Below are 10,523 nucleotides of genomic sequence, written 5' to 3'. Positions count from 1 at the left end.
AGTTAAACACTGATTATTTTGTCTAATATTTATTTGTCTTTTTCTACAAGCTGAGAGAGAAGAGAGAGAAAAAAAGGTTTTAACCTTTGGATTTTTTGATCATTGACTCACAGTCTTAGAAATTATATGTATTTGGGAATTTTTCCATGTTATTTAGCAATTATAAAGATGGGATTATAAAATTTAGTTCTTACTGTGTTTATGAGTCTTGAATTAGATACTCCTTTTAGACTTCACATAAATGTCAGGACGAAAATGAGATCTTATTAAATATATACTTCCTGATTCTTATACTACAAGATGTGTGTGTGTGTGTGTGTGTGTGTGTGTGTGTATTTATTATAATTACTTTTAGTTGGGGACATCTTAACATGTTTCTATTGTTGCATATCACACCAAAAAACGGGTTTTATTGAGGCATACTTATACATGTATATGGCATATAACATGATGTCTCCTTTCGCTTCTCTTCCTGTACCTCAACTGTCAGCAAAACTGTTTGATGATGTCCCTACATTTTCAGGATATTTTACTATTTATTTCAGCATGGTTTGCTGAATAGGTTTTGTCTTCCTTTTCCATTAGAACTGACTTGCTATTGGTCTTGTATATCTATATCTCTGTTATATCACTACCTTCTTCATCTACTAAGCTAGGTCATGGCATAGATAATAGAGAATAGTCATTATTAGTAGTATTATCTTATGGTGATTTAATAATGTTTTAATATCTTAGATAACATTTTGAAATAATAGATACAGAAAGTATTATTTTTTCAGATTTGAAGAGACATAACTGCACATTCTTATATACATACATATATGAATATTATGTATATTTACAAATATACTTGTTTGTTGACTTGTGGTAAGAAGCCAAGACTTCCCCCATTGTCTTTCAAGTAAGTCTTAATGGGAAGTTGTACTGAACACTTCAATTTAAAATCCAGGTAAAAGTAGAAATAGATATTCTAAACCTCATTGTGAGCTATGATGAATTATTCAATAATAGCAGTGTCATAAACTCTCTCAATGCCATCTGACTGCATATTACATTATTAAAAATATAAGGCGCATTATAAGCCATGATACCCAACGCACCCACCTTCCCCTCTACAGAAGATGAAGAAGAAGACAGATGGGGGGAAAGAGTTGGAGGAAATTTTAAAATCCTTCTAATTTGGTAGATTAGAGAACAAATAGGTTCTTGGAAAACCTGTGATTTTCATCAGCTCATAGCCTCCTTATTTTCCCCAACCTCCAGAGCAAAACTTGGCATCTTTAAACCTAATTGGCATCTCACTCTCAGGGATTTTTATTGAAATTTCTACTCTGTTGACATATTTGAACAGTCTTGGCACCAATATTTGAAAGGAAGCTTTAATCTCATGAAGGTGATGAAATGCTGTCATCCTTAGACAAAGTGTCTGTCACAAAGTGCTCTGAACAATGCAACAAAGGAGTCAGGCGCCATTTTGGTGCTTCCTCTTGGGTTTCCTTTTGTATTTCTCAGATGTTCTCATCTGCGTGCAGCAGAGTAGTGATCATCTGCTTCTTGATGGTTGAACAAAATTTGATGATAAATACTGTATTCACATTACTAATGCACACAAATACATATTTCAAAATAGTAACTTCAAAATATGACATTACTAAATTAACTATTAAAGCTTAAGTTACTGTCAAATATGGACTTTCATACAAGTTGAAAATTTAACAGAGGCTCTTAAGACCTAACAGTTATGTTTTTCAAACTATTGGTTTCACTTAAAGATCAGTGGTGCTCTGGATCATATCTGACATTTTATTTTCAGTTGATTGTTTAATTGATGACCACCATCTTCATAAATCTGTCAATACATCAAAAGTGTTTTGGCAGAATAGAGAAAAGGGCACATCTCTGCAAACACGTAACTCCCACAATTCCTCTCAATGACAAGCATCACTTTACCTCGTTTTAGTTCCAAAGGTCCCTTTTCCTTCTTTTTTACATCTTAAGGCATGTGTATCATCTAACAGATCCTACTAAGATCTATACAATGATTAATTAAATTCACTTCGCAGAAAACCAGCACAGTTGACTGAGTTGAGTTATTCCTTCATTCCCTCAGTCAGGCTTTCAGTATACAAGAGTTGAGAATTGGTTAAGTGTGTTGATGCGAAGCAATTTGAGTACAATGAGTGTGAAATACAAACATTAAAGTCAGAGCAATGACTCACAGTAATTCACACACAGGCACGCACGTGTGTATGAATGTTCCATGGCTTGATAGCACCACACTAAGAAAATGAGCTCTGCACCCGTGTTTCTTAAGAGAAGGGAAACAACTTCTATGCCAAAGGGAGCAGAAAGATTGAAGGTTAAAATTACATTTAAATTGTATCCTAAATCAGAGAAAGGGTTCGAGTGGCAGAAACAGGGTTTGAGGAAACAGATTATTTCTATGGCATGATCAAAGACATAATGTGAGAAAGCACAAGACATTTCCAGGGACTGCTAAGTACTTCAATTTCTGAACTATAATTTGGTTGATTTGCAGAAGGGAAAAATATAGGTTGAGTACATAAGGGGAAGTTTTGAGTACTAGATTAAAAAGTTCAGATTTATTTGAAAGGCTGCAAGGAACTTAGGAAAGTTTTAGAGCAGAGAAGAACTTATTTCCTAAAAGACTAAGTCGATTGTTTTGTGTTAACTTGATTATGGGAAGAACAAGAAATGTGAGGGGGGAGGTCAAGTGGGCAGTGACTGCAGAGGGGACATGAGAGATTCTAAGTCAAGGTGACCTCAGCAGACTCAGAAGAGCTTATAAATAAGGCATTCCACAGATTAAAAAGCATGTGCATCGCATCAATAGAGTAAGTGTCATTCCAAGTTTTCAGACTTATTACTGTGAGCCAGATCACTTAAATTTAAATTCCTACTCCGCAATTTTCTATCTGGAGACCTTGCAATATCTTCATATTTGCAATTATTTTATTATATCACTATACGTTGCTATTACCTTGTTTGTAAAATGGAGACTATAATTTATAGTAGCTTATCTCAGTGCAGTGGCACATCATGATATTAATCCTAATATTTAAAAGGCTGAGACAGGAGAACTGCAAGTTCAATGACAGTCTTAGCAACCTAGCTACACCCTGTTTCAAAATAAAACAAATAAAACAGGGATGAGGGTGCAGCTTGGAAGTAGAGTGCACCCTGGGTTCAGTCCCCAGCAACACACACACACACACACACACACACACATACACACACACACACGTACACACACGTACACACTAAATGAAAGTCCTTTGAAACACCTTTGTCATTGTCAATTTAGACTTTAGCAAATAGACTTATGGGGGCCGTGGGCCTCTTCAGAGATCATAGCTGCAGAGAAATAGATACGGGCCTGCACTACTCCTAATCCAGAAACTTACAAAGCTCATCCTTTAATTTTTGGTCTGTATTTTTAGAGCCACATAATTGTTAAACAATTGGCCTAAGAGTGCTAGGTAACCTGCTATAATAAGATCATGAAGTCAACTCCAAGTTCTGTCACTCAAATCCTATCAAAGAAATCCTAATTGACTAGTAATACGATGAGTACAGGGGCTAAGAGTACTTGGTAACCTGCAATAATAAGACCATGAGGTCAATTCCAAATTCTGTCACTCAAATCCTATCAAAGAAATCCTAATTGACTAGTAATACAATGAGTACTGGGGAGGGCACTTGCTTTTGGGCCCTGATATGGGAGACTTTCCACTATGCCTACTTTTAAATATGAATTTTTTTCTGTAGATGAATAAAACACAAGTGCAGCATGCACACACACACACACACACACACACACACACACACACACTGTACAACTGAATCTAATCAAATGCAAGAAGGTATGGCAAAAATTTAGTTCAACTAATTTGCTTTCCCTTGCCTTTTACAGCTAACCCCTATGAATGTCTTGGATACATTAACCTTGTTTGGGAATTAGCTTTTCAAAATAATTCCAAGCAGAGTAGGTAGTTAAGATGGAAGATTCTTAGAGCATTTATCTCATCCAAACACCTAAATCGCAAGGCACTTTTTAAAGAAAACAGTGAAGAGCATTGTGTTCTGTGTGATCCGACGATCAAGTAAGTGGCACATTTTCTGGGTCTGCACTGCTATTCAGTCATGTCCATGGCCTGTAGCAAATTGGAAAGAGCAAACTGTTCAACCTCATCAGATTCCAGGGGCCTGTACAGACACAGTCTCAGAGCCTGGCAGACTCTCCACCAGTCTTTTACCACCAAGCCATGCCTATGTTCAAGATGATAATTAGCACCATCAGAAATGTTCTCAGCTAAAAGCAATGCCTTCATCTGTTGCTTTAATTTACCTTCCCTTGGAACCTTTGCTGACTGAATAACAACGTCCTAATTTTATTATTTTTGACAGATCAGTCTTGGTATTTTGTTTCTTTAGGAATATTTATACAACTATTTTAAGGTTAATTGCCGAGCTTCATATTAAAGCTGCTAGACACAGTGGGGACAACACTTCTGGACATTTTTTGTGATTTTGGTTTAAGAAACTGAGCTCACAATCCTCCCTCCTTTCCCTTTCTTTTATCTTTCCTTCTTTACTTTTAAAAAAAATCCAAAATTTTTTGTACTTCTGAACCCTTTTTTATTGAGACATAATACTTGTGCATCTTTATGGGGTACATTATGGTAATTTGATACAGGTATACAAGGTGTAATAATCAAATAAGGGTAATAACATTTTCATCTCTTTAAATGCTAATCATTTTTATGTGCTGAAAATTTCATATTTGTGTTTCCTAGTCATTCTGAACTATATAAAACTCTTTACCAAGGCAAAGAAAAAAAAAATGCCCCAGTCATTCTTGCCCATACTTGCATTTTAAGCTCCCAGTAAATTGCACTAAAGAATTTCCTCAGTGCTTGCTTGAGCCTTCCTTCTTTTTTTTTTTAAACTCATTACTGTATTTTCTTAGAAATAGACCTGATTTTATCATGGCTACCTTCTTCTCCTGATTAGTGTAGCACTTTTATCTGTCTTGTTACAGCTTCTAGTGTTGCATAGTATTTGTTTAACTGCGTTTTGTTTGCCTTATTTTCTTATCTTTACTAATTTTTAAGCTTCTTCAATTCTGTCTGTTGTTTCTAAATGTAGTGATTAGCACACACTAATCAGTTAATGCATGGTGTACATTAATGAGAACCTTGGGAATATTTTTGGAAGGGAATATGGGAGTGAGCCAATGTTTGCAAGATGTTAGCAAATATTTAATGAACTCCTACTGTGCCTTCAGCACTGGCTAAAAGACAACTTAACTGGACAGTGCATGACTGTAAGCATCATCTCAATGGATGAGAAATAGTAAAATACAGAATGATGAGTGGGGCTGGAGTCAAGATATGCTCACCAGCGTTTACCAACTCTAACTACACATTAGAATCACCAGTGACTATCAAGTACCCTTAATAGACCCCTTTCTCTACCAACAAAGATGATAACTGAGGAAGATGAGTATGTGCTGTTCAAGCATCGTGTGTGTGTGTGTGTGTGTGTGTGTGTGTGTGTGTGTGTTCTTAGAAATATTTTTAATATTTGGCTTAACAGAAACTGGTAGCTCCTTCATTTAATTTATGATGTCAAATATTATCTAGCCACTGAAAAATTACCCACTCATGATAAAATTAGAAAGCAATATGCAAATAATATCTTAGCATAATTTTGAAAATAGTTCCGTCCTTACAAACCTGAGACAGAAGGATCGAGATCGTGGCTAGCCTCAACTACTTAGTGGAGCCCTCTGCAACTTACTGAGACCCTGTTTCAAAAAAATAAAATAAAATAGAGTTGGAGGCTGTGGCTCTGAGGAAGAATGCCCCTAAGTTCAATTCACAATATCTCAATAAATAAATAGATAAATAAGTGGATCAACTTTATATGTCAAATATCTGCATTTTATTGTTTCCTAATAATTCATTCTTCTTGCATTTCTCTTTACCCAATTATTTTCTACTTATGCTTGATAGAATAATTCATGCTATATCAATTCTTTTTTTCTTTACAAATATATATATTTTTAAACAGACTGAAGACTATGGAGACAGATAGTGTTGACCCAAATACTTCTCATGCTCCGGGGCTACAGCAGATTCCTTGCAATAGGCCAGGAAATGTTGATAGTGACATACATGCAAACATAACTTGGTGGGCTTTCCCTGGCTCACTCCTCATTTTTCCTTCCCCAAACAGGGCACTAAGATTGACACTGGTATTCTCACATAGCTGAATGAAGCCAAAAGTAGTAACTCCGTTATTGATCCTCACTTTTCCCCCTCCCCTTCCCCTAGACGTCCTCCCTGGCTCTGTAGAAGTTTCTCTTCCATGATCTAGAGTCCCTCTTGTATTTCAATTACTCCTAGCTTCCTGTACATTAAAGAAAACATATGACCCTTCACTTTGGGTGGCAGGCTAATCTCATTTAACAACTTTCTCTTCCTTATCCCTTTGCTCTTTTATTTTATAAAAATAGGTCTGTGAAAGTCTATTTGTGAGAATCACATTAGGCTGTATAAATTTTTGTTTTTTATTGCTTTCTTTCCCCCAATTTGTCATTATTATTAATTCCTTTCTCATTTCTTTCAGTAGTCCTGTTTCTCCAGAGGTTCACCTGGCTTAGTTAACATCTGTACTGCTGGATGCTGACCACTAGGTGGACACCTTTAAGTCTGTATTCCCTGGATGGCTGTCTATATAGAGTTTTCTAATTACCCAAGGTGAAGGGTCTTCAATATATTTTTCTCTGTCAAATATAAAAAAATATTACTATATATAACTAGGTAATTTGATTATTATTTATATAAAAATATTTGAAAATTTTCCATGAAATTTTGTAAAACAATTTGCATATATATATATATATATATATATATATATATATATATATATTCTGGTTTGACTATGTTTTTGTTTTCTTAAGTTTTTCCCTTCTTTTTTTCTTTTAACAACTTTTTATTGAACATAAATAGTATACATTTAAACTATATTTGGTGCCCTCTCCCCCCGCCCCCGTTTTCCCTTCCCCCCTCCCACCAATGGTTGTCCAGGTTAACCATGTCTTATTCATAATTTTATACATGTTCAGATGTAGACCCTCATTAATCAAGATCAGCCTTCCTCCTCTCCTATCTTTCCATTCTAACTTTGCTGGTATTTCCCCTTCATTATCTGGAGTCCCACTGGTATCCTTTGTGTTTCCTAGTTTGGGCATATTAGAGGAAACATATGAACCTTCTCCTTCTGTGCTTGGCTGATCTCACTTAACATATACTATATATTTTCATTTGTGTAAATCTCATAGTCCTAAGACATAAGCATTGTTACATATACTTTTGAGCAATATAAATCCATATCACCTGAGTAACTCAGTCATTATTTTCTAGAATTTAGAAGCTATGAGGGAAATAAAACATTCCTAATTAATTCCTATCTCTCTGTTTCTCATACAACTTCCTATATAGATACAAAGATATAGAAAAAGCAAGAGAAAATAACATGTACATGTTATTTATATATAAATGTTATGGTTACATATTTTTCTACATTGTTGAGGTACAATAATTTAAACACTCTTGGTTTTTTCTAAAAAAAGAATTAAGTATAACTATGTCTTCAGGGATCCAGCTTGCCATAAATGCAATTCTCTTTTATGCACTCTCTTCTTTCTCCAACGAATATCTGAGATTCCATGTCTTACAGAAAAACATAAAACAAAATAATAAAACACAGTGAAATAGCTCAATCCTCAGTCCATGGTGATTTCCACTTTTATATTTGTTTTTGCAGCCATATTTCTATGATAGGGGGTGTTGTATGCGTCTCTCAGATTAGCCCTCCTAATTGCCCACTCAGTTTACACATCAACCCATTTGCTCATGCAGCACTTTGGCCTCTAACATATAGCAACAAGGAAGGAAGGACAAGTAACTTCTTCACAGGATTGGATTGTATATTCTTTTGGGATCTATGAGGAGGTAGATGACAAATAAATACGGCAAATAAATACATGGAAATGTGGTTCTGGATCTTTACAGGGCTAACAGAACAGGTAATGGGGTAAAACAAAAAGGAGAGTGCTATGTTGCTCTAGTGATTGGGAACAATCTTTCTGAAAAATCTATTATGCTAAGACTTGGATAATGAGAAATTAAATACCATGTGGTCCTGATATGAATGTGTTTTGGTGCAGCAGCAGTACATTGGCATTATGTACATATGTGAGACAACCAATGCCAACCTCAATGTTCTGTATGGAGAAGGGGGGAGAATGGGGAGACAGGCTGGGAAAAGCCCACCAAGTTTTGTGTTCATGTATGTCACTATCACTAGGAACTACATAATGTGATACTATAATGCACCAAAAAATATAAAAATGCAATTTCACTTTTTCCCCCCTCACCCCTTTGTACCTTCATTTCATTGAATTGTTTCTCATTTTGCCACTGTATAAAAGGTCAGGTGGGTGATTTTCCCATCATTTTTAGGAAATAAAATAACACCACCCTTATAAATTACAATTATCCTGTCCAAAATGTTAATCAAGTTTAATATGTATTCATAATAGCACTTAGATCAGCTAGGGTTGATTAAAAGTATGCAGGTAATCCTGTAATTCTTTCAGGGATCAGACTATTTTGCTATTCCTTGCTTCTTATTATTTATCTTTGTCCTTTATTTTCTTTACCAAACTTTCTGATCTCACCAGTGTCTAAGTGGAAGTGGGAAAAAAAGGTAAATGTCAAAGTCATACATAACTGGGAAATTCTACGCATGGTCTTTTCTTCTTTGAGCAGTTGTGTAAAGTTGAGTCATTCTCTTGAACAGTGTTTCTACAGCTGCTTCAGCAGTCTTTCCCTGCTTCATCCAACTGTATTCCAGGAAATAGCAGGTTCCTTTTACAAAACTCTGTGTTAGTCATCCTTCGACCCTTCCTTGATTTCTGTCTTCTTCAGTGTCTTTCTGAAGGAGGCAAATGCATAGTTGACCCCCTCAGGTACATATTAAATGGCTTCTTCCAGGACTTCTATTCCACTCATGCTCTGCCACTTCTTTTCTGTGAAACACACATATGTCCCCCAGCATCAGAAGTAAAGGTATTTCCAAATACAACAAAACATACTTCTGTTTCTCTTTTTTCTGCCAGCGTAGGCTTGTTGCCATACACACACACATTTAGAGTCCATAGTTTCATGTCAGACACTAGTCCACTGTTCTCCATATTCTGCAGGAAATGTAAACCACGTTCACTGAGGAGCCACCAGAAAGCTACTCTCACTAGGTCTAAAGAAATAACAATGAAGGAAGGTCAAGTAACTTCTTCACAGGATTGGATTTTATATTGTATTGGGGTCTATGAGGACCAAGAACAACACTCCATGTTTCCCTTCTAAAAAAGAAATACATAGGATAATGTTTCAAGTATAAGCATCATTGGCCTGACATTTCTCATGAAAACATAGATTCCTTTTTGACTCCCTACTTTGATGACAAAGACTGTGAGTTATTAGGCATAAAATAATGCCACCCCACCTCTCCTCTTTCTACAAGGCACCCCTTAAAGAAAGAGCCACCTTAAGAAAGACAAATTGAAAGAGCGGAACATCGTTTATCAGGAAAGAGCATTTCTGCCTAATGGTCCCTGGAGTAAGTGTTTCTTTAGGACATCACAGCTTGTGTGGAGACAGATTTAAAGGCCAGGGCATCAATTAGAAATCCACAGACTTGCTGCCTAATCGTTCTTTGTACAGCTTCTTTTAGTAAGATAAAAATACCATCAAAATGGAAAATGAGACTTGCCAAACAATCTCAACACTTCCCTTAGGCCACTCGTCCACAGTACTGTCAGACACAGCATTCTGAGCCCCGTGAGCTGAGAAGGATTATGTAATATTTCATGTGGTCTGTTACTCTCTGCAATGCCGATTTAAAATGACAGACGTCAGCAATGAGCAGCTCGGTCCTGACAGATCAGCATTGGTAATGACAAGTTTTAAAATCAGTGACTCTGAGGCAAGTAGGCAGAACTACGCAATTTATTTCCTTCCTGTAATGGTGTAATTCATTGCATGCATTAGCAATAGTGATGTGTACGTCCACGTATATATGGATGTGTATGTTCATACATATAAATGTATGTATATGCATCTGTGTACATATGTGTGTCTTAAATGTATACATATTTGAGATATATATATATATATATATATATATATATATATATATATATACTTGTCTTACATTTTTAAGATAAAAATGCAATAGCTACATATCCTAAAGAAGCACAAAACTTATAATAAGAATCTTTCATGCACCACTATAAGTGTTTCAATGGGTATTCATCCCCTCTTATAGCCATGTTGTAGGCTTCCATTTTAGTCTTCATTCCCAATGTAAGACTTTCATTGTGATGTGATTTCTTTAACTTTCTATATGATTTCTTAAAATTTACCAGGATC

The sequence above is a fragment of the Muscardinus avellanarius genome, assembly GCF_963383645.1.
Source record: "Muscardinus avellanarius genome assembly, chromosome: 15".
Taxonomy (NCBI): domain Eukaryota; kingdom Metazoa; phylum Chordata; class Mammalia; order Rodentia; family Gliridae; genus Muscardinus; species Muscardinus avellanarius.
The sequence above is the reverse complement of the archived record's forward strand: the minus strand, read 5'-3'. Positions refer to the sequence as shown.